The following is a 25039-nucleotide window of genomic DNA, read 5'->3' as shown; positions in this document are numbered from 1 at the left end:
TTTTTAAATATGAGAAAACAACCCTGTTAGAGGAGTATATTTTTTAATATTATAAAACAACCTCGTAATTGGGGTATATTTCTCAATATTAGAAGACAACCCCGTAAGACGGTTATATTTTTTAGTATGATAGAGGAACCTAGTAATAGGAGTATATTTGTCAATATAAGAAAACAACCTCGTAAGAGGGATATATTTGTCAATATGAGAAAACAACCACATAAAAGGGATATATTTATCAATATTAGAAAATAACCCCGCAAGATGGGTATTTTTATGAGTGTGATAGGGCAACCCCGTAAAGCGGTATATTTCTCAATATAGGAGAACAAGCAAGTAAGAGGATATATTTTTCAATATGAGAAAACGACCCGCCAGAGGAGTATATTTGTGATTATGAGAAAACAATCCCATAATAAGGGCATATTTTTTAATATGAGAAAACAACCCCACAAAAGGGCATATTTATTAATATGGAACAAGAACCCGTTAGACGAGTATATTTGTCAATATAAGAAAACAACTACATAAGCAGGGTATATTTATGAGTTTGAGTAAACAACGCCGTACAAGGGGTATATTTTTGAATATAAGAAATCAATCCCGTAAGAATTGTATATTTATGAAAATGAGAAAATAACCCCGTAAGAGGGGTATATTTGTGAATATGAGAAAACATCCCCTTAAGAGGGGTATATCTGTGAGTATAGAAGAACAATCTAAAAAAATGAGTATATTTTTTAACATGAGAAAACAACCCCGTTAGAGGGGTATATTTTTTAATATGAGAAAGCAACCCCGTAAGAGGGGTATATTTGTCAATATCATAAAATAACTCCGTAAGTTGGGTATATTTATGAGTATGAGCAAACAACACTGTAAAAGGGGTATATTTATGAATGTGAGAAATCAATCCTATAAGAGGGGTATATTTGTGTATATGAGAAAACAGCTGCATTACAAGAGTATATTTTTTAATATAAGAAAATAATCCCATTACGGGTGTATATTTGTCAATATTAGAAAACAACCCCGCAAGAGGGTATATTTTTTAGTATGATATTGCAACCCCACAAAAGGGGTATATTTATCAATATAAGAAAACAACCTCGTAAGAGGGATATATTTGTGAATATGAGAGAGCAACCCCGTAAGAGGGGTATATTAGTAAATATGAGAAAACAATCTTGTTAGAGGGATATATTTTATGAGTATGAGAAATTCACCTCATAAAAGGTCATATTTTTTAATATGGAAAAAGAACCCTATTAGACGGGTATATTTGTCAATATAAGAAAACAATAACATAAGTCGGGTATATTTATGAGTATGAGTAATTAACACCGTAAAAAGGGTATATTTATGAATATAAGAAATCAATCCCTTAAGAATGGTATATTCATGACAATGAGAAAAAAACTTCGTAAGTGGGGTATATTTGTGAATATAAGAAAACATCCTCGTAAAAAGGGTATATCTGTGAGTATAGGAAAACAACCCCATAAAAGGGATATATTTTTTAACAAGAGAAAACAACCCCGTAAGAGGGGTATATTTTCAATCTAAGAAACCAACCCTGTAAGTGGGGTATATTTGCATGTTTGAGGAAACAACAACGTAAAACAGGTATATATTTATGAATATGAGAAATCAAGCCCGTAAGAGGTGGTATATTTATGAATATGAGAAAACAACCCCGAAAGAAGGGTCTATTTGTGAGTATTAGAAAACAACCCCATAAAAGGGGTTATATTTATAAATATGAAAAAACACCCATGTAAGAAGGGTATATATGTGGATATGAGAAAATACCATGTAAGAGTGGTATATTAGTGATTATCAAAAAACAACCTTAACCAACCCTATAAGTGAGGTACATTTGTGAGTTTGAGGAAACAACAACGTAAAACGGGTATATATTTGTGAGTATCAGAAAATAACTGCGTAAAAGGGGTACATTTGTGAATATCAGAAAACAATCCCGTAAGAGGGGTATGTTTGTGAGTATCATAAAACAACTGCGTAAAAGGGGTATTTTTATGAATATTAGAAAACAACCCCGTAAGAGGGGTTTATTTGTAAATACGAAGAAACATCCATGTAAGAAGGTATGTATGTGGATATGAGAAAAAAACTCCGTAAGAGTGGTATATTTATGAGTATCAAAAAGCAACCTTATAAAAGGGGTGTACTTTTTAATATGATAAAACAACCCCATAAGAAGGGTATATTTATCAATCTAATAAACCGACCCTATAAGTGAAGTACATTTGTGAGTTTGAGGAAACAACGATGTAAAAGGGTATATTTACGAATATAAGAAATCAACCCCATAAGAGGGGTATATTTGTGAGTATGAGAAAATAACCCCGTAAGAGGGGTATATTTATGAGTATCAGAAAACAACCCCAAAATAGGGGTATACTTTTTAATATTAGAAAACAACCCTATAAGAGGAGTATATTTGTCAATATAAGAAAACAACCCTATAAGTCAGGTATATTTGTGAGTATGAGTAAACAATGGCATAAAAGGGATATATTTATGAAAATAAGAAATCAATCTCGTAAGAGGGGTATATTTGTGAATGTGAGAAAACAACCCCGTTACAGGGGTATATTTTTTAATACAAGAAAACAACCCCATAAGAGGGGTATATTTATCAATATTAGAAAACAATCTCGTAAGGGGGTATATTTGTGAGTGTGAGAAAACAATGCCATAAAAGGTGTATATTATTTAATATGGCAAAACAACCCTAAAAGAGTATTATATTTCTTAATATAAGAAGACAACCCTGTAAGTTAGGTATATTTGTGATTATGAGAAAATAATGCCGTAAAATAGGTATATTTATGAATATGAGAAATCAATCCCGTAAAAGGGGTCTAACTGTGAATTTGAGAAAACAACATCAGTATAGGGGTAAATTTTTTAAAATAAGAAATTAACCCGGTAAGAGGGGTATATTTGTCAATATTAGAAAACAACCCCCCTAAGAGGAATATATTTGTGAGTATGATAGAGTAACCCCATAAAAGAGATATATTTGTCAATATAAGAAAACAACCTCGTAAGAGGGATATATTTGTGATTATGAGAGCACAACCCTGTAAAGAGGGGTATATCTGTGAATATGAGATATCAACCTCGTAAGAGGGGTATATTTATGAGTATGAGAAAACAACCCCATAAAATGGTTATATTACTTAATATTATAAAATAACCCTGTAAGAGGGTATATTTGTCAATATAAGAAAATAACCCCGTAAGTCGGATATATTTGCGGGTATGAGTATACAACGCCATCAAAGGGGTATATTTATAAATGTAAGAATCAATCCCATAAGAATGGTATATTTACGAATATGAGAAAACTTCCCCGTAAGAGGGGTATATTTGTGATTATGAGGAAATAACGTCATAAAAGGAGTATATTTATGAATATGAGAAATCAATCCCATAAGAGGGGTCTATCTAGGAATATGAAAAAACAACCTTATTACAGGGATAAATTTTTTAATATGAGAAAATAACCTCATAAGAGGGGTATATTTGTGAATATTAGAAAGCAATCCCGTAAGAGGGGTATATTTGTGAGTATCATAGAGCAACCCCATAATAGAGGTATATTTATCAATATAAGAAAACAACCCCATAAGAGGGATATATTTGTGGTTATGAGAGCACAACCCTGTAAGGAGGGGTATATTTGTGAATATGAGATAACAATCCCATAACAGAGGTATATTTGTGAGTAGGAGAAAACAACCCCATAAAAGGGGTATGTTTATTAATATTATAAAATATCCAGTAAGAAGGTATATTTGTCAATATAAGAAAAGAACTATGTAAGTCGGGTACATTTGTGACTATGAGTATACAATGCCGTAAAAGGGGTATATTTATAAATATAAGGATCAATCCCATAAGAGTGGTATATTTATGAATGTGAGAAAACATCCCCGTAAGAAGGATATATTTGTGAGTATGAGAAAACGACCACAAAAAAGGGGTATATTTTTTAATAAGAGAAAACAATCCCGTAAGAGCAATACATTTGTGAGAACAAGAAAACAATCCCATAAAAGGGATATATTTTTTAATTTGACAAAAAACCACGTAATAGGGGTACATTTGTCAATATAAGAAAATAACCCTGTAAGTTGTGTATATTTGTGAGTATGAGGAAACAATACCGTAATAGGGGTATATTTATTAGTATGAGAAATCCATCATGTAAGAGGGGTATAGTAGTGAATATGAGAAAACAACCTCGTAGAGGGGTATATTTGTGAGTAAAAGAAAACAATCCCATAAAAGGAATTTTTTTAATATGCGAAAACAATCTCGTAAGAGTGGTATATTTTTTCAATATAAGAAAACAACCTTGTAAGACGGGTATATTTGTGAGTATGAGTAAACAACACCGTAAAAAGGGTATATTTATGAATATTAGAAGTGAACCCTGTAAGACAGGTATATTTGTGAATATGAGAAAACAATCCCGTTATAAGAGTATATTTTTTAATATGTGAAAACAACCACATAAGTGGGGTATTTTGTTAATATTAGAAAACAACCCCGCAAGAGGGGTATATTTGTAAGTGTGATAGGATAACCTCATAAAAGGACTATATTTATCAATATAAGAAAACAACCCTGTAAAAAGGATATATTTATCAATATAAGAAAACCACCCCATAGAAGGGGTATATTTTTTAATATTAAAAAATAACCCATAAGACGGGTGTATTTGTGAGTAAGAGAAAACAACCCCATAAAAGAGGTATATTTTCTTATATGAGAAAACAACCCCGCCAAAGGGGTACATTTGTCAATATGAGAAAACAACACTGTAAAACGGGTATATTTATGAATATGAGAAATCAACCCCGAAAGAGGGGTGTATTTGTGAATATCAGAAAACAACCTCGTTATAGGAGTATATTTTTTAATATGAGAAAACAACCACGTGAGTGGGGTATGTTTGTCAATATTAGGAAACAACCCTATAGGAGGGGTATATTTGTGAGTATGATAGAGCAATCCCGTAAAAGGAGTATGTTTGTTAATATAAGGAAACAACCCTGTAAGAGGGGTATATTTGTCAATATGTGAGAATAACCCCATAAAAGGGGTATTTTTTTAATAACAAAAAACGACCTGTAAGAGGGGTATATTTGTCAATATGTGAGAATAACCCCATAAAAGGGGTATTTTTTTAATAACAAAAAACGACCTCGTAAGAGGGGTACATTTGTGAGTAAGAGAAAACAACCCCATAAAAGGGGCATACCATTTAATATGAGAAAATAACCCTGTAAGAAGGGTATATTTATCAATACAAGAAAACAACCGAGTAAGTTGGGTATATTTATAAGCATGAGGAAACAATATCGTTAAAGGGGTATATTTATTAATATGATAAATCCATCCCGTAAGAGGGGTGTATCTGTGAATATGAGAAAATAACCCCGTAAGAGGTATATTTTTGGGTTTGAGAAAATAATCCCATAAAAAGGGGTATATTTTTTAATATGGTAAAACAATCCCGAAAGAGAGGTATATTTGTCACATAAGAAGACAACCTCATAAGTCGGATATTTTTGTGGGTATGAGTAAATAACGCCGTAAAAAGGGTATATTAATGAATATGAGAAAGCAATCCCCTAAGAGGGGTATATCTCTGAATATGAGAAAACAAACCCGTAAGAGGGGTATTTTTATCAATATAAGAAAACAATCTCATAAGTCGGGTATATTTGTGAGTATGAGTAAACATCGCCATAAAATGGGCATAATTATGAATACGAGAAATCAATCCCTTAAGAGTGTTATATTTGTGAAAATGAGATAATAACCCCGTAAGAGAGGTATATTTGTGAATATGAGAAAACATACGCGTAAAAGGGATATATTTGTGAGTATGGGAGAAAAACTCTATAGGAGGGGCATATTTTTTAATATGCGAGAACAATCCTGTACAGGGGTATATTTATAAATCTAAGAAACCAACGACGTAAGTAGGGTAAATTTGTAAGTTTGAGGAAATAACGCTGTAAAAGGGGTAAATTTACGAATATGAGAAATCAACCCCGTAAAAGGGGGTATATTTATGAATATGAGAAAACAACCCCGTAAGAGGGGTTTATATATGAATATGAGAAATCAACCCATAAGTGTGGTATATTTATGAAAATGAGAAAACAACCTCGCAAGAGGGGTATATTTGTGAATATGAGCAAATATCCTCGTAAGAGGGGTATATTTGTGAGCATGGGAAACAATCCCATAACGAGGTTATATTTTTTAATATGAGAAAACAACCCCATAAGAGGGGTATATTTGTCAATCTAAGAAACCAACCCTGTAAGTGGGGTATATTTGTGAGTATGATCAGCAACAACGTAAAAGGGGTATATTTTTCAATATAAGAAAACAACACCTGAGAAGGATATATCTGTAAATATGAGAGAACAACCTCATAAGGGTGGTATATTTATGAATATGAGAAATCAATCCCGTAAGGGGGATACATTTGTGAATATGAGAAAACCACCCAATACAAGGGTTTATTTTTTCATATGAGAAAACAACCTCGTAAGAGGCGTATATTTATCAGAAAAAAACCCCATAAGAGGGGTATATTTGTGAGTATGATAGAATAACTCAATAAAAAGGGATATATTTTTCAATATAAGAAAACAACCATGTAAGAGGGATATATTTGTAAATATGAGAGAACAACCCCGTAAGAGTGGTATATTTATCAATATGAGAAAATAACCTCGTAAGAGGGGTATATTTATGAGTATGAGTAAAGAACACTGTAAAAGAGGTATATCTATGAATATGAGAAATCAATCTCGTAAGAGTGGTATATTTGTAAAATTGAGAAAACTACATAGTTAGAGGGGTATATTTGTGAATATGAGAAAATATCTGCATAAGAGGGGTATATTTGTGAGTATGGGAGAGAAACCCCATAAAACGAGTTTATTTTTAATATGAGAAAACAACCTTGTAAAAGGGGTATTTTTATGAATATGAGAAATGAACCCCGTAAAAGGGCTATATTTATGAATATGAGAAAACAACCCCGTGAGAGGGGTACATTTGTGAATATGAGAAAACAATCTCGTTAGAGGGGTATATTTGTGAGTATGAGAAAAAAATCTCATAAAAGGTGCATATTCTTTAATATGAAAAAAGAACCCCGTTAGACGAGTATATTTGTCAATATAAGAAAACAACTATGAAAGTAGGGTATATTTGTGAGTATGAGTAAATAACGCCATAAAAAAAGTGGTATATTTATGAATATAAGAAATCAATCCTGTAAGAATGGTATATTTATGAAAATGAGAAAACAAAACCGTTAAAGGGATATATTTGTGAATATGAGAAAACATCCCCGTAAAGGGTATATTTGTGAGTATGGAAAAACAACCCCATAAATGGGATATATTTTTTAACATGAGAAAACAACCCTGTAAGAGGGTTATATTTTGAATCTAAGAAATCAACCCTGTAAGTGGGGTATATTTTTGAGTTTGAGGAAACAACGACGTAAAACGGGTATATATTAATGAATATGACAAATTAAGCTCGTAAGAGGGGGTATATATGTGAATATGAGAAAACAACCTCGTGAGAGAGATATTATTTGTGAGTCTGAGAAAATAATTGTGTTAAAAGGGTACATTTGTAAATATTAAAAAAAACCCCGTAAGAGGGGTTTATTTGTCAATATTAGAAAATAGCCTCGTAAGTACGGTATGTTTGTGAATATGAAAAAACACCACTGTAAGAAGGGTATATTTGTGAATATGAGAAAACAACCATGTATGAGGGATATATTAGTGAGTATTAAAAGACAACCCCATAAAGAGGAAATACTTTTTAAAATCAGCAAACAACCCCATAAGAGGGGTATATTTATCAAAAACAATCCCACAAGAGGGGTATATTTGTCAATCTAAGAAACTAACTATGTAAGTGAGGTATATTTGTGAGTTTGAGGATACACTGTAAAAAGGGTATATTTATGAATATGAGAAATCCATCCCGTAACAGGGGTATATTTGTGAATATGAGAAAATAACTTTGTAAGAGAGGTATATTTGTCAGTATGAGAAAACAATCCCATAAAAGGGGTATAATTTTTAATATGGAAAAACAACCTCGCAAGAGGGGTATATTTGTCAATATAAGAAAACAATCCTGTAAGTCTGGTATATTTGTGAGTATGAGTAAACAACACCGTAAAAGTGGTATATTTATGAATATGAGAAATAAACTGCATAAGAGGGCTATATTTGGGAATATGAGAAAACAATCACATTACATGAGTATATTTTTTAATATTAGAAAATAACCCTGTAAGAGGGGTATATTTATGAGGATAATAGAGCAACCCAGTAAGAGGAGTATATTTGTCAAATAAGAAGACAACCCTGTAAGAGGGGTATATTTGTTAATATGAGAAAACAACCCCATATAAGGGGTATATTTGTCAATATTAGGAAACAACCCCGCAAAAGGTGTATTTTTATAAGTATGATAGAGCAACCCCGTAACGCGGTATATTTGTCAATATGAGAGAACAACCAAGTAAGAGGGTATATTTGTCAATATGAGAAAATAATCCATAAGAGGAGTATATTTGTGATTATAAGACAACAACACCATAAAAGGGGTATATTTGTGAGTATGATAGAGTAACCCCACAAAAGGGGTATATTTTTCAATATAAGAAAACAAACGCACAAAAGGGATATATTTGTGAATCTGAGAGAACAACCCCGTAAGAGGGGTGTATTTGTCATATGAGAAAATAACCTCGTAAGAGGGGTATATTTGTGAGTATGAGTAAAGAACACCGTAAAAGAGGTATATTTACGAATATGAGAAATCAATACCGTAAGAGTGGTATATTTGTGAAATTAAGAAAACAACCCCGTTAGAGGGGTATACTTGTGAATATGAGAAAACATCCACGTAAGAGGGGTATATTTGTGATTAAGAGAAAACAACCCCTTAAAATGAGTGTATTTTCTAATATGAGAAAACAACCCCGTAAGAGGGGTATATTTGTGAGTATGAGATAATAATCCCATAAAAGAGGTATATTTTTTAATATGGTAAAACAATCGTGAAAGACGGGTATATTTGTCAATATAAAAAGACAACCCAGTAAGTCTGGTATATTTGTGAGTGTGAGTAAACAACGTTGTAAAAGGTGTATATTTATAAATATAAGAAATCAATCTCGTAAGAGGGGTATATCTGTGAATATGATAAAACAACCACGTTACAAGGTATACTTTTTAATATGAGAAAACAACCCCGTAAGAAGGGTATATTTGTCATTATTAGAAAACATCCAATAGGTGGGGTACTTTCGTGAGTATGATAGAGCAACCCCATAAAAGGGGTGTATTTGCCAATCTAAGAAAAGAACCCCCTAAGAAGGATACATTTGTGTATATTAGAAAACAACCCCGTAAGAGGGGTATATTTGTGAATTTGAAAAAATAGCCCCATAAGAGGGGTATATTTGTGAAGATGAGAAAACATCCTTGTAAGAGTGGTATATTTGTGAGTATGGGAGAACAACCCCGTAATGTGGGTGTATTTTTTAATGTGAGAAAACAACCCTGTAAGAGGGGTTTATTTATGAATATGAGAAAACTGCCCCCTAAGAGAGGTATATTTGTGAATATGAGAAAACATCCCCGTAAGAGGCGTATATGTGTGAGTATGAGAAATAACCCCATAAAAGGGATATATTTATGAATATGAGAAATCCACCCTGTAAGAGCGGTATATTTGTAAGTAAGAGAAAACAACACCTTAAAAGGAGTGTATTTTTTTTTAATATGAGAAACCAACCCCGTAAGAGGGGTATATTTGTGACTATAAGAAAACAACCCATTAAGTTTGGCATATTCGTAAATATTAGGAAACAACGCTGCAAAAGGGATATATTTATGAATATGAGAAATCAATCCCGTAATAAGGGTATATTTATTAATATAAGAAAACAACGCAGTAAGAGAGGTAAATTGTGAATATGAGAAAAGAAATCACATACAAGGGATATATATTTAATAAGATAAAACAACACGGAAAGAGGGGTATATTTGTCAATATAAGAAAATAGCCCCGTAAGTCGGGTATATTTGTGTGTATGAGGAAACATCACCGTAAAAGGGGTATATTTATGAATGAGAACTCAATCATGTAAGTGGGGTATATCTGTGAATATGAGAAAACAACCCCGTAAGAGGTGTATATTTATGAGTATGAGATAACAATCCCATAAAAAGGGGTCTATTTTTTAATATCGTAAAACAACCTTGAAAGACGGGTATATTTGTTAATATAAAAAGGCAACCCTGTAAGTCGGGTATATTTGTGAGTATGAGTACATAACACTGTAAAAAAGGTATATTTATGAATATGAGAAATCAATTGCGTAAGAGGAGTATATCTGTAAACATGAGAAAACAACCCCGTTACAAGGGTATATCTTTTAATATGATATAACAACCCTGGAAGATGGGTATTTTTATGAGTATGATAGAGAAACCCCGTAAAAGGTGTACATTTGTCAATATAAGAAAAGAACCCCATAAGAGGGATATATTTGTGAATATGAGAGAACAACCCCATAAAGAGGGGTATATTTCTAAATATAAGAAAACAACCTTGTAAGAGGGGTATATTTGTAATTATGAGAAAACAATCCCATAAAAAGGGTATAATTTTTAATATGTGAAAACAATCCCGTAAGAGGGGTATATTTGTAAATATATGAAAATAACCCCATAAGTCCGATATATTTTTTAGTATGAGGAAACAATGTTGTAAAAAGGGTATATTTATGAATATGAGAAATCAATCCCATAATAGAGGTATATTTATGAATATGAGAAAATAATTCCATAAAAGGAGTATTTTTAATACGATAAAACAACCCGGAAAGAGGGTTATATTTGTCAATATAAGAAAACAACCCTGTAAGTTGAGTATATTTGTGAGTATGTATAAACAACACCGTAAAATAGGTATATTTATCAATATAGGAAATCAATCCCGTTAGAGGTGTATATCAGTGAATATGAGAAAAAAAACCCTGTTATAGGGCGTATACTTTTTAATATAAGAAAACAACCCCGTAAGAGGGGTATATTTGTCAATATTAGAAAATAACCCCGTAATAAGGGTATTTTATGAGTACGATAATGCAACCCCGTATAAGCGACATATTTGTCAATGTAAAAAAATAACCCTGTAAGGGGGATATAGTTATGAATATTAGATAACAACTCCGTAAAAGGGGTATATTTGTGAATATGTGAAAATAACCCCGTACGAGTATTATATTTGTGAAGATCAGAAAACCTCTCCATAAGAGTGGTATATTTGTGAGTATGAGAGAACAACCCCAAAACATGAGTATATTTTTTAATGTGAGAAAACAACCCCATTAGAGGGGTTTATTTCTCAATATGAGAAAACATCCCCGTAAGATGCGTATATATGTGAGTATAAGAAACAACCCCATAAAAGGGATATATTTATCAATATGAGACATCCACACCGTAAGACCGGTATATTTGTAAGTAAGAGAAAACAACACCTTAAAAGGAGTGTATTTTTTAAAATAAGAAACCAACTCCGTAAGAGGGGTATATTTGTGAATATAAGAAAACAACCCGTAAGTTGCGTATATTTGTGAATATGAGGAAACAACGCTGCAAAAAGAGTATATTTATGAATATGAGAAATCAATCCCGTAATAAGGGTACATTTATTAATATGAGAAAACAATGTAGTAAGAGGGGTAAATTTGTGAATATGAGAAAACAATCCCATAAAGGGCTATATTTCTTAATATGATAAAACAACACGGAAAGAGGGGTATATTTGTCAATATAAGAAACCAACGTCAATTGGGTATATTTGTGAGTATGAGTAAATAACGCGGTACAATGGGTATATTTATCAATAGAAGAAATCAATCCCGCAAGAGATGTATTTCCGTGAATATGACAAAACAGCCCTGTTACAGGAGTATATTTTTTAATATGAGAAAACAACTTCGTAAGAGGGGTATATTTATTAATATTAGAAATTAACCCCGTAAGAGGGGTATTTTTGTGAGTATGATAAAGCAACCCATAAAAGGGGCATATTTGTCAATATAAAAAAATAACCCTGTAAAGGGGATATAATTGAAAATATTAGAAAATAACCCCGTAAGAGGAGTATATTTATGATTATGAGAAAACAACCCAGTAAGAGTGTTATATTTGTGAAGTTGAGTAAACATCCCCATAAGAGTGATATATTTTTTTTAGTATGAGAGAACAACCCCAAAACAGGAGTATATTTTTTAATGTGAGAAAACAACCATGTAAGAGGGCTTTATTTGTGAAAATAAGAAACAACCCCCTAGGAGGGGTATATATGTAAATATGACAAGACATCCCCGTAAAGAGCGATATATTTATGAGTATAAGAAAACAATCCCTTGAAAGGAATATATTTTTTAATATGAGAAAACAACCCTTTAAGAGGGGTATATTTGTTAATATAAGAAAACATCCCCATAAGTCGAGTATATTTGTGTGTGTGAGGACACAATGCCGTAAAACGAGTATATTTATGAATATTAGAAATCAATCCCATAAGAGGGGTATATTTATGAGTATGAGATAATAATCCCATAAAAGGGATATATTTTTTAACATGGTAAAACAACCCTGAAAGATGGGTATATTTATCAATATAAGAAGACAACCCCGTAAGTCGAGTATATTTATAAGTATGAGTACATAATGTCGTAAAAGGGGTATATTTAAAAATATGAGAAATGAATCCCGTAAGAGGATTATATCTATGAACATGAGAAAACAACCCCGTTACAGGGGCATATCTTTTAACATTGTAAAACAATCCCGTAAGAGGGGTATATTTGTCAATATTAGAAAACAACCCTGTAAGAAGCGTATTTTTGTGGGTATGATAGAACAACCCCATAAAAGGAGTATATTTATCAATATAAGAAAAAAAGCATGTAAGAGGGATATATTTGTAAATATGAGAGAACAATCCCGTAAAGATAGCTATATTTCTAAATATGAGAAAACAACCTCATAAGAGTAGTATATTTGTGAGTATGAGAAAATAACCCCATAAAAAGGATATATTTTTTAATATGAGAAATCAACACCGTAAGAGAGGTATATTTATAAATATAAGAAAATAATTCCATAAATCTGGTATATTTGTAAGTATGAGAGAAGGGGTATATTTATGAATTTGAGAAATGAACCTCGAAAGAGGGCTATACTTGTGGATATGAGAAAACAACCCCGTTACAAGGTTAAAATAACCTCGTAAATGGGGTATATTTGTCAATATTAGAAAACAACATCGTAAGAGGGGTATATTTATTAGTATAATAGAGCAAGCATGTAAAAGGAGTACATTTGTCAATATTAGAAAATAACCATGTAAGAGGAGTATATTTGTAAATATTAGTAAACAACCCCATAAAAGGAGTTTATTTTTTAATATTAGAAAACAATCCCGTAAGAGGGGTATATTTGGGAATATAAGAAAACAACCCCGTGCGTCGGGTATATTTATGAGTATGAGGAAACAACACCGTAGAAGAGGTATATTTATGAATATGAGAAATAAATCTCGTAAGAGGGGTATATTTATGAATATGAAAAAACAATCCAATAAGAGGGATATATTTGTGAGTATGAGAAAATAATCTGATAAAAGAGGTATATTTTTTAATATGGTAAAACAACCCCGAAAGATGGGTATATTTGTCAATATAAGAAAACAATCCTGTAAGTCGGGTATATTTGTGAGTACGAGAAAACAACACCGTAAAAGGGGTATATTTATGAATATGAGAAATCAATCCCGTAAGAGGGTTATATTTGTTAACTATGAGAAAACAACCCCATAAGTGAGGTACATTTATCAGTATGAGAAAATAATCCCATAAAAGGGGTTTATTCCTAATTTGGTATAACAGCTTGGAAAGAGGGTATAGTTGTCAATATAAGAAAAGAACTGCGTAAGTTAGGTATATTTGTGAGTATCTATTTATGAATATAAGAAATCAATCCCGTAAGAGGGGTATATTTGTGGATATGAGAAAAGAACCCATGGGTTCTTTTTTTATTACAGGAAAACAACCTTGTAAGAGGGGTATATTTATCAATTTTAGAAAATAACCCTGTAAGAAGAGTATATTTGTCAATATTAGAAAATAACACTGTAAGATGGGTATTTTTGTGAGTATGACAAAACAACCCCGTGAAAGGGGTATATTTGTCAATATAAAAAAATAACTTGTAAGGGGATATAATAGTGAATATTAGAAAACATGTAAGAGGGGTATATTTATGAATATGAGAAAACAATCTCGTACGAGTGTTATACTTATGAAGCTGAGAAAACATCCCGGGAAGAGTGGTATATTTAGGAGTATGAAAGAACAACCCCAAAATAAGAGTATATTTCTTAATGTGAGAAAACAACCCCGTAAGAGAGGTTTATTTGTGAATATAAGAAAACAACCCCCTAAGAGGGGTATATTTGTGAATATGACAAAACATCTCGATGAGAGCGATCTATTTGTGAGTATGAGACAATAACCCTTATAAGGGGTATATTATTTTAATATGAGAAAACAACCCCGTAAGAGTGGTATATTTGTCAATATAAAAAAACAACCCCGTAAGTCGCGTATATTTATGAGTATGATTAAATAACGTCGTAAAAGGTGTATATTTATGAATATGAGAAATCAATCATGTAAGAGGGGTATATTTGTGAATATGATAAAACAATCCCGTTACAAGGGTATACTTTTTAATATGAGAAAATAACCCTGTAAAAGGGGTACATTTGTCATTATTAGAAAATTACCCGTAAGAGGGTACATTTGTGAGTATGATAGAGCAATCTTGTGAAAGAAGTGTATTTGTTAATATAAGAAAATAACCCCGTAAAATTGATATATTTGTGTATATTAGAAAACAACCTCGTAAGAGGGGTATATTTGTGAATATGAGAAAATAGCCCCGTAATAGAGGTATATTTGTGAAGATGAGAAAACATCCTCGTAAGAGTGGTATATTTATGGGTATGAGAGAAAAACCCATAAAAGGGGTACATTTTTTAGTGTGGGAAAACAACCCCGTAAGAGGATTTATTTGTGAATATGAGAAAACTTCCCCCTAAGAGAGGTATATTTGTGACTATGAGAAAGCATCCCCGTAAGAGGCGTATATATGTGAATAAGAGAAACAACCCCATAAAAAGGGATATATTTATAAATATGAGAAATCTACCCCGTAAGAGCAGTATATTTGTGAGTAAGAGAAAACAACATCTTAAAAGGGCTGTATTTTTTAATATGAGAAAATAACCCCATTGTGAATATAACGATACAACCTAGTAAGTTGGGTATATTTGTGAGTATGAGGAAACAACATTGTAACAAGGGTATATTTGTGAATATGAGAAAACAATCCCATAAAAGGGGTATATTTTTCACACGAAAAAATAACCAGGAAAGAGGGGTATATTTTTCAAAATAAGAAAATAACCCTGTAAGTTAGGTAATTTGTGAATATGAGTAAACAACACCGTAAAATAGGTATATTTATCAATATAAGAAATCAATCCCGAAAGAGGGGTATGTCAGTGAGTATAAGAAAACAACTCTGTTACAGGGGTATGTTTTCTAATATGAGAAAACAACCTTGTAAGAAGGTATATTTGTTAATATTAGAAAATAACCCCGTAAGAAAGGTATTTTTGTGAGTATGAGAAAGCAACCCCGTAAAAGGGGTATATTTGTCAATATAGAAGAAAAACCTCGTAAAGGGCATATGATTGTGAATATTAAAAAACAACCCCGTAAGAAGGGTATATTTATGAATATGAGAAAACAACCCCGTAAGAGTATTATATTTATGAAGATGAGAAAACATCCCCATAAGTGTGGTATATTTTTTAGTATGAGAGAACAACCCCAAAACAGGAGTATATTTATTAATGTGAGAAACAAACCCCGCAAGAGAGGTTTATTTGTGAATATAAGAAAATAACCCCCTAAGAGGAGTATATTTGTGAATATAACAAACATCCCCGTAAGAGCGATATATTTATGAGTATGAGAAAATAACCCCTTAAAAGGGATATATTTTTTAATATGAGAAAACAACACCGTAAGACGGGTATAATTGTTAATATAAGAAAACATCCTTATAAGTCGGGTATATTTGTGTATGTGAGGACACAACACTGTAAAAGGGGTATATTTATGAATATGAGAAGCCAATCTCGTAAGAGGAGTATATTTGTGAATATGAGAAAACAACCCCATAAGAGGGGTATATTTGTAACTATGAGATAATAATCCCATAAACATGGGGTATATTTTTTAATACGATAAAACAACCCTGAAAGATGGGTATATTTGTCAATATAAGAAAAGAACCCCGTAAGTCGGGTATATTTGTGAGTATGAGTAAACAACATCGTAAAAGGTGTATATTCATGAATATGAGAAATCAATCCCGTAAGAGGGGTATATATGTAAATATGATAAAATAACCCCATTACAGGGGTATACTTTTTAATATGAGAAAACAACCTCGTAAGAGGGGTATATTTGTCATTATAAGAAAACAACCTGTAAGACAGGTACTTTTATGAGTATGATAGACCAATCCCGTAAAAGGGGTGTATTTGTCAATATAAGAAAATAACCCCGTAAGAGGGGTATATTTGCGTATGTTAGAAAACAACCCTGTAAGAGGGGTATATTTGTGAATATGAGAAAACAACCCCGTAAGAGGCGTATATTTATGAAGATGAAAAAACATCCTAGTAAGAGTGGTATATTTGTGGGTATGAGAGAAGAACCCCATAACATGAGTATATTTTTTAGTATGAGAAAACAACCCCATAAGGGATTTATTTGTGAATATGAGAAAACTACCCCCTAAGAGAGGTATATTTGTGAATATGAGAAAACATCCCCTTAAGAAGTGTATATATGTGAGTATGAGAAATAACCCCATAAAAGGAATATATTTATAAATATGAGAAATCCACCCCATAAGAGCAGTATATTTGTGAGTAAGAGAAAACAACACTTCAAATGGACTGTATTTTTTAATATGAGAAAACAACCCCGTAAGAGGGGTATATTTATGAATATAAGAAAACAACCCAGTAAGTTTGGTATATTTGTGAGTATGAGGAAAGAACATTGTAAAAGGGATATATTTATGAATATGAGAAATCAATCCCGTAATAGGGGTATATTTATGAATATGAGAAAAAAACCCAATAAGAGGGGTATATTTGTGAATATGAGAAAACAATCCCATAAAAGGGGTATATTTTTTTAATACGATAAAACAACCCCGAAAGAGGGGTATATTTGTCAATATAAGAAAACAACCCGTATATTTATGAGTATGAGTACACAACCACGTAAAATGGGTATATTTATCAATATAAGAAATCAATCTCGTAAGAGTGGTATATAAGTGAATATGAGAAAACAACCCCGTTATAGGGGTATATTTTTTAATATGAGAAAACAACCCCGTAAGAGGGGTATATTTGTCAATATTAGAAAACAACCCCATAAGTGCGATATATTTTTGTGAGTATGATAAAGCAATCCCGTAAAAAGGGTATATTTGTCAATATAATAAAATAACCTCGTAAAGGGGATATAGTTGTGAATATAAGAAAACAACAACCTAAGAGGAGTATATTTGTGAATATGACAAAACATCCCTGTAAGAGTGATATATTTGTGAGTATGAGAAAACAACCCCTTAAAAGGGATATATTTTGTAATATGAGAAAACAACCCCGTAAGAGGGGTATATTTGTCAATATTAGAAAACAACCCTGTAAGAAGGGTATTTTTGTGAGTATGATAGAGAAACCCCGTAAAGGGGGTAGATTTGTCAATATAAGAAAACAACCTCGTAAGAGGGATATATTCGTCAATATGAGAGAGAGCTATATTTCTTAATATGAGAAAACAACCTCGTAAGATGGGTATATTTATGAGTATGAGGAAACAACCCTATAAAAAGGGGTATATTTTTCAATATGAGAAATCAACCCCGTAAGAGGGGTATATTTGTAAATATAAGAAATCAATTCCATAAGTCTAGTATATTTGTGAGTATGAGAAAAGGGGTATATTTATAAATTTTAGAAATGAACCTCGTAAGAGGGCTAAACTTATGGATATGAGGCAACAACCCCGTTATAAGGGTATCTTTTTTAATATGAGAAAATAACCTCGTAAGTGTAGTATATTTGTCAATATTAGTAAACAACCACGTAAGAGGGTGATGTGCATCGTTTTATACATGTTTATATGCCCAATTACTTCCAATTTTGTGCATAGTTATCTTGTTTTATGCCAGAATCACCTATGTTTTAGATCCTTTCATGTTTCAGGTGATTATCGATTGACATTATCAGTAGTCGAGGGAAATACGTGCAAATATGGACCAAAATCCATCATAATTGAGTAAGGGCTACCATTTCAAGGTTGAGCATGGCATGGACTCTTGCCGTGCTAAACCATTAACACTTGACCCTCAAGAGTGTCATTTTGGCACGGTTTTCGAGGCCATACAGCCTCCATCACAGCCTCCATCACGGCTCGTGGTGGCACAACACCGACAAGGGCACGGCCAGGAAGAAGCCCTAATTTGCGAGACTCAGAGGTCTAGCACGACCTGGACTTCGCCCGTGCTGATCAGCACGAGCTTGACCACGGCCGTGCTGAGACATTTATATAGGCAAATGCAATTATTTTGCTAGGGTTCAATTTTCGAACTTGATTTCTCACATACATGCACGAGCCATCCTTTTCCAGAATTTGATATTCGAGTTCAGGAGACTATTTCACTTATTGAAGGAAGGATTACATTGGTTTAAACATCATATTGAAGATCAAGAGTGGATTTGAAGGCATTCAATAGGTAATTTAGGGTTCATCATTTAGATTTGGGGATTTAGGGCTTTTCATCCGACTTAAAGAAGGGTGTACATGCTTTCAAATTGCTTTTCTGTATTTGTTCCTTAGTTTGTGTTGCTTATTAGCATGAGTAGCTAGAATTGTTGAACCCATTGGAGTTCCTATGTTGTTGGATTGCATTTAATGTTTATGAGACTTTGATTATCAATGCTTGTTTCTTTTTGCTTCCATTATTAATGAGAAATCACATTATTCGTGAGACGTTATGAGTTGTGGTGTTTAGATTGCTCTATGTAATTGAGAAGTTAATTTAGCAATTGGAAATTTGAATAGCAAGAACTGGATCATGATTACTTAGAGACAAGGATGATTGACTAGCCGGATTAAGAATTAACAAAGCTTAATAGAGGCGTATTAAAGCTGAATGCTAACTTAATAATCGATCATTCGGAAGAGATTCCAACTTTAGATTCTTAGGTTTGGGAATTTAGTTATCTCGAGAGTGAGACCGAATTCAGTTAAGAATTTGTCCACGGGTAATCGCAATTGGTAATCAATATAATCTCTACCTTCACTAAAATCCAACTAGCTTAGGTCCCCTTGGGTTTGATTTTTCCTTTGATTGTTTCACAAATTCCTTCCAGACTATTTGAAATTTAGTTAATCACTTAGCTTGCATATAACCAAGAATAGCAACTTCATCGATTTGTTAAGGGTAGATAACATAAGACGCTACATTAGTTCTAGGATCACCCTTTCCCGAGAATATGACCTTGATACTCGCCATGAGTGCTAGTCTTTATCGATAGGTTCACTGCCTTAGATTGTAGCTACATAAATAGCTTATCAAGTTTTTGGCGCTGTTGCCAGGGAAATTTTTATGTGAACTAGATTGAATTGTGTTTGTGTTAATCTAGCCATTTTTATTTTCTGTCTTTCATTTCTTTTTATTCTTTATTATTTTATTTTCATGTGTTCTTTGGTTGCTGCCTCTTAATTTTAGGTAGTTTATGACCAGGAGCTCTAATCCTACTCCTATAGATCCTCTTATTGAACCAGAGCGATCCCTCCATCTTTTGAGGAAGCGTATGCAAGAAGAAAAGAAGGTGCGAATAGAGATTGAAGCCCCCGTGAATAGACCAACAGGGATGGGAGAGAACAACCAGGCTACGGATGAAACCAGTACAATGTACGAGTTTGCTAGACCTTCTCTTGAGGGGACATAGACGAGTATATTGCGACCACCAGTGGCAGCCAATAACTTTGAAATAAAACCGAACGTGATACAAATGGTCCAAAATAGTGTACAATTTAGAGGGACTGCCGAGCAAGGACCCAAACGCTCACATCGCCAACTTCTTGGAGATCTACGACACCTTCAAGAAAATGGAACGATTGATGATGCCATTCGGTTGAGGTTGTTTTCTTTTTCTTTGAGGGACTGAGCAAAAAGATGGATGCAGTCACTTTGAGCCAACACCATTACGACATGGAGATCTTTAGTTAAGAAGTTTTTATATAAGTACTTTTCTCCTACTAAAACTGCTAGATTGAGTAATGATATATCTTCTTTTGTGCAGTTCGATGACGAGAGCATGTACGATGCTTGGGAGAGTTACAAAGACTTGGTCCGATGTTGCTCGCACCACGGACTACTAGTATGGATGCAGGTCCAGACCTTCTACAGCGGTTTGAACCTTGCTACTAGGCATATGGTAATTGTTGCAGCAGGTGGGCCCTAAATAGTAAGACGCTGGAGTAGGAGCAAAATCTGATAGAGGAGATGGCCATGAACAACTACCAGTGGCAATCCTCTAAGAGTTGGCCAGTCAAGAAGGGAGTGGTCAACCAGCTAGACTCCATAGCAGCCTTGGCAGCTCAAGTGGAGCTTCTGACCAAGAAATTAGACCAACTTTAGATGCCGGTTCATGCGGCCCAAATAAGCTGCGAGTTTTGCGGTGGCCCGCACTACGGTGCAAACTGTAATGCGGGAGGTATGTTTGCTTCAACTTCTAATTCTTCATCTTCTATTGTTTCTACTGACCTTGAACAGGTAGACTATATAGGTAATGCACCTAGACAGTAGAACAACCTGTATAACAATACATACAATCCGATTGGTGAATCATCCCAACTTCAGTTAGAGGAATAATAGTGGCCAGGGACCACCCGATTTTCAGAGGTTGCATCAGCAACAGCCACAGCCGCAAATTGGTCCATACCAACTACCTCCACCTCAGGAGAAGAAGCCTAATCTCGAGGAGTTGGTGATGAAATTTGTGTCCTCTACCGACAATAGATTTCAGCAGACAGACAATGCACTTAGGAATTAGCAGGCCTCCATTCAGAATTTGGAGAACCAGATAGGCCAGATTTCTAAGATGTTGACCGAGGGCAACCAGGACACTCAAAGAATACGTAGTTCTAACCTGGGGAGCACGGGCTATCACTCACGCGCTTGCCAAGCTGCCTCAGCCCTTACCCGGCTAATGATGATGATATTGTCAGTGTGATGAGCCCGCCATGAAGGAACCAAATCACGAGATAAATCCTGAGAGTCGAGGATGTGAAGAAGAATCCAAAGGAAGGAGTACCAGCCACCTATCCCGATCCACCGACCGAGGCAAGAAAAGTGCCCACAATAATGCAGAAGTTTCTAGACCTTTTTAAACAACTACGCATTAACCTTCCTTTTGTTGAGGCTATTTTGCAGGTGCTGAAGTATGCAAGATTTCTGAAGGAGATATTGAGCAATAAGAGGAGACTAGAGGATTTGGGATTGGTGATCCTGAACGAAGAGTGCACCGCCATTCTGCAAAACAAGCTGCCTGTTAAGAGGCGTGATCCAAGGAGTTTCACTATACCTTGTGCCATTGGTGAATTATCTATTAGTAGTGCATTAGCTGACTTAGGAGCTAGTATTAATTTGATGCCCACTAGCTTGTTTGATAAACTTGGTTTGAGTGAGCCTAAACCCACTAGGATGAGCATCTGCCACCGATAGGACTATTAAGATTCCTAGGGGTATAATTGCGACAATTAAGTATGCGGTAGACAAGTTTATATTTCCTGTAGATTTCGTTGTAATGGATATGGAGGGTGAGAATGTTGTGCCACTGATATTAGGTAAACCTTTCCTTACTACATCTAAGGTCGTTATAGATGTTTATAATGGGAAGATCCAACTTAGGGTAGATGACGAGACTATCACCTTGATTTAACGACTTCCACGACATTCCCTAGACTATGATGATACTATTTTTCCCGTGGATGTCTTAGATGATGTTGTTGAGTCTCATATACGTGAAATTTTTCGATGACCCTTCGCAGTTGCATTGCGAGGGAGATGAGAGGAGTTGTCTAACGAGCAAGTGTTAGAACAACTCGCTTGTTTGTCAAGCCATGAAAGACAAACTCGCCTAACCGACCTATTTATTTCTATTGATAGGTCGGACGCGGTAAGGTGAAACCTTCAATTGAGGATCCTCTAGTCCTGAGCTAGCTGAGCTACCCAAGCACTTGAGTTATGCCTACTTGGACGAGTGGCAAAAGAGGTCGCTAGTCATTATTACAGCAGACTTGACTCCTGAAGAGAGGGAGATGACGCTATTATCTCTCAGGAAGTACCTTACGGCCTTCGCATACAAGATTGTGGACATCCCAGGAATCAACCCCAGTTTTTGCTCACATAAAATCCTAATGGAGGATAGTTTCAGGCTAGTGGTGCAGCCACAAAGACGAATTAACCCGAACATGAAGGAGGTGGTGAAAAAGGAGGTAATTAAACCTCTTGATTGAGGTTTAATTTATCCCATATCTAATAGCTCTTGGGTGAGTCCTGAGCAGGTTGTACCACATAAAGGAGGGATGACGGTGATAAAGAATGAGAAGGATGAATTGATACCAATAAGGATGGTAACCAGTTTTTGGGTTTGCATCTATTACAGGAGGCTAAATGATGCAACCCGGAAGGACCACTTTCCTCTTCCATTTATTGATTAGATGCTTGAGTGCTTATCAAGCCATATGTTTTACTGTTTTCTTGATGGTTTTTCAGGTTATTTCCAAATACCAATCGCACCTGAGGACCAGGAGAAGACAACATTTACTTGCCCCTATAGGACGTTCACGTACCGAAGGATGCCATTTGGGTTATGCAATGCACCTGCCACTTTTCAGAGATGTATGATGGCAATCTTCCACGATATAGTTGAGGAGCCTATGGAGGTTTTTATGGATGACTTCTCTGTGTTCGGTAACTCTTTCTCACACTGCTTTTCTAATTTAGAGCGCATGCTTGCACAATGTGTTGAGGAAAATCTAGTTTTAAATTGGGAAAAATGTCATTTTATGGTGAGAGAGGCTATTGTGTTAGGGCACAAGATTTCACATGCGGGGATGGAGGTAGATAGAGCTAAGGTAGAGACCATATCGAAATTGCCACCCCTAGTTTTGTTAAGGCTATTAGGAGCTTTCTCAGGCATGCTGGCTTTTATAGGAGATTCATTAAGGATTCTTTTAAAATAGCTAGGCCTCTTACTCAATTGCTTGTTAAGAATGTACCTTTTGTGCTTGATTCAGATTGCTTTCAGGCTTTTGAGTTATTAAAAAAGTTACTAACCATAGCTCCTATCATGGTTTCACTTGATTAGGGGCTGCCCTTTGAACTCATGTGCGATGCTAGTGACTATGCAGTTGGAGCTGTTCTTAGACAGCGGGTCAAGAAGAAGTTCTAGCCTATCTATTATTCTAGCAAGACATTGACAGACGCCCAAGAGCACTATACCACCACTAAGAAGGAGCTATTAGCTGTGGTTTATGCCTTCGACGAGTTTCGTTCATACCTTGTGCTATCAAAGACCATCGTCTATAAGGACCATTCGACATTGAGGTACTTATTTTGGAAGAATGATGCTAAACTAAGACTAATTAGATGGATTCTACTTTTGTAGGAGTTTGACATAGAAATCAAGGACAAAAAGGGCCCTAAGAACTTGGCAGCGGATCACTTATCGAGGTTGGAGAACCCGAGCTTGGCGGCACTTGATAAGAGGGCCATTGATGATAGCTTCCCTGATGAGCATTTGTGTTCATTGTAGGTATATATCGATTCCCCTTGGTTTTCAAATTATGCAAATTATTTGGTTGGGAGGGTCCTACCAAAGGGTATATGACATATCAACAAAAGAAGATATTCTTTACTGACTTGAAATTCTACATTTTGGAAGACCCCTTTTTGTTTTGTGTTTGTGCAGATCAAGTGATTCGGCGATGTGTATATGGGGAGGAAACTCTCAAAATCCTTAAATATTTCCATGAGGGACCAACTGGAGGCCATCAAGCGGCAAATCATATGGCTAGGAAGGTGTTGGATGCGGGATTCTACTGGCCTACAATATTTCAAGATGCGAAAACCTTTGTCCAGGTTTGCGATGCATGCCAGCGGTCAGGTAATATCTCTTCCTGTGATGAGATGCCCCAAACTAGTACATAAGTTGTTGAGGTTTTTGATGTTTAAGGCATCGACTTCATGGGACTCTTTCCTTCTTCTTATGGAAATAAGTATATACTTGTGGCTATTGAGTATTTTTCTAAATGGCCGGAGGCTCAAGCCTTCCCCACTGATGATGCCAAGGTAGTTGCTAGCTTCCTAAAGAAATTATTTCCTAGGTTTGGTACCTAAAGCATTGATTAATGACAGGGGGACCCATTTCTGTAACACCCAACTTGAGAAAGTACTTAAACACTATAGGGTCACACACCGGTTCTCTACACCCTATCACCCACAAACTAGTGGGCAAGTAGAGGTAACTAATAGGGGTCTAAAACGTAGTCTAGAGAGAACCATGGCGACTAGTAGGAAGGATTGGGTTGATAAGTTAGATGACACTCTAGGCTTTTAGAATAGCCTATAGGACTTCTATTAGCTTTATACCGTATAGGCTAGTTTATGGTAAGACGTATCAT

At 34.5% G+C, this 25039-nt stretch overlaps 1 non-coding gene across 1 annotated transcript; it reads right to left on the bottom strand.

The window, feature by feature from the left end:
* Positions 1–20619: 20619 nt before the first annotated feature.
* Positions 20620–20726, bottom strand: LOC112534028. The gene has a single exon (XR_003078354.1). It is a non-coding gene; the product is annotated as a small nucleolar RNA R71 (small nucleolar RNA).
* Between the last annotated feature and the right edge of the window lie 4313 nt (positions 20727–25039).

This window comes from Ricinus communis, chromosome 2 (genome assembly GCF_019578655.1).
Source record: "Ricinus communis isolate WT05 ecotype wild-type chromosome 2, ASM1957865v1, whole genome shotgun sequence".
In the NCBI taxonomy this organism is placed as follows: Eukaryota; Viridiplantae; Streptophyta; class Magnoliopsida; order Malpighiales; family Euphorbiaceae; genus Ricinus; species Ricinus communis.
This window is presented reverse-complemented; position numbering and strand designations above follow the sequence as displayed.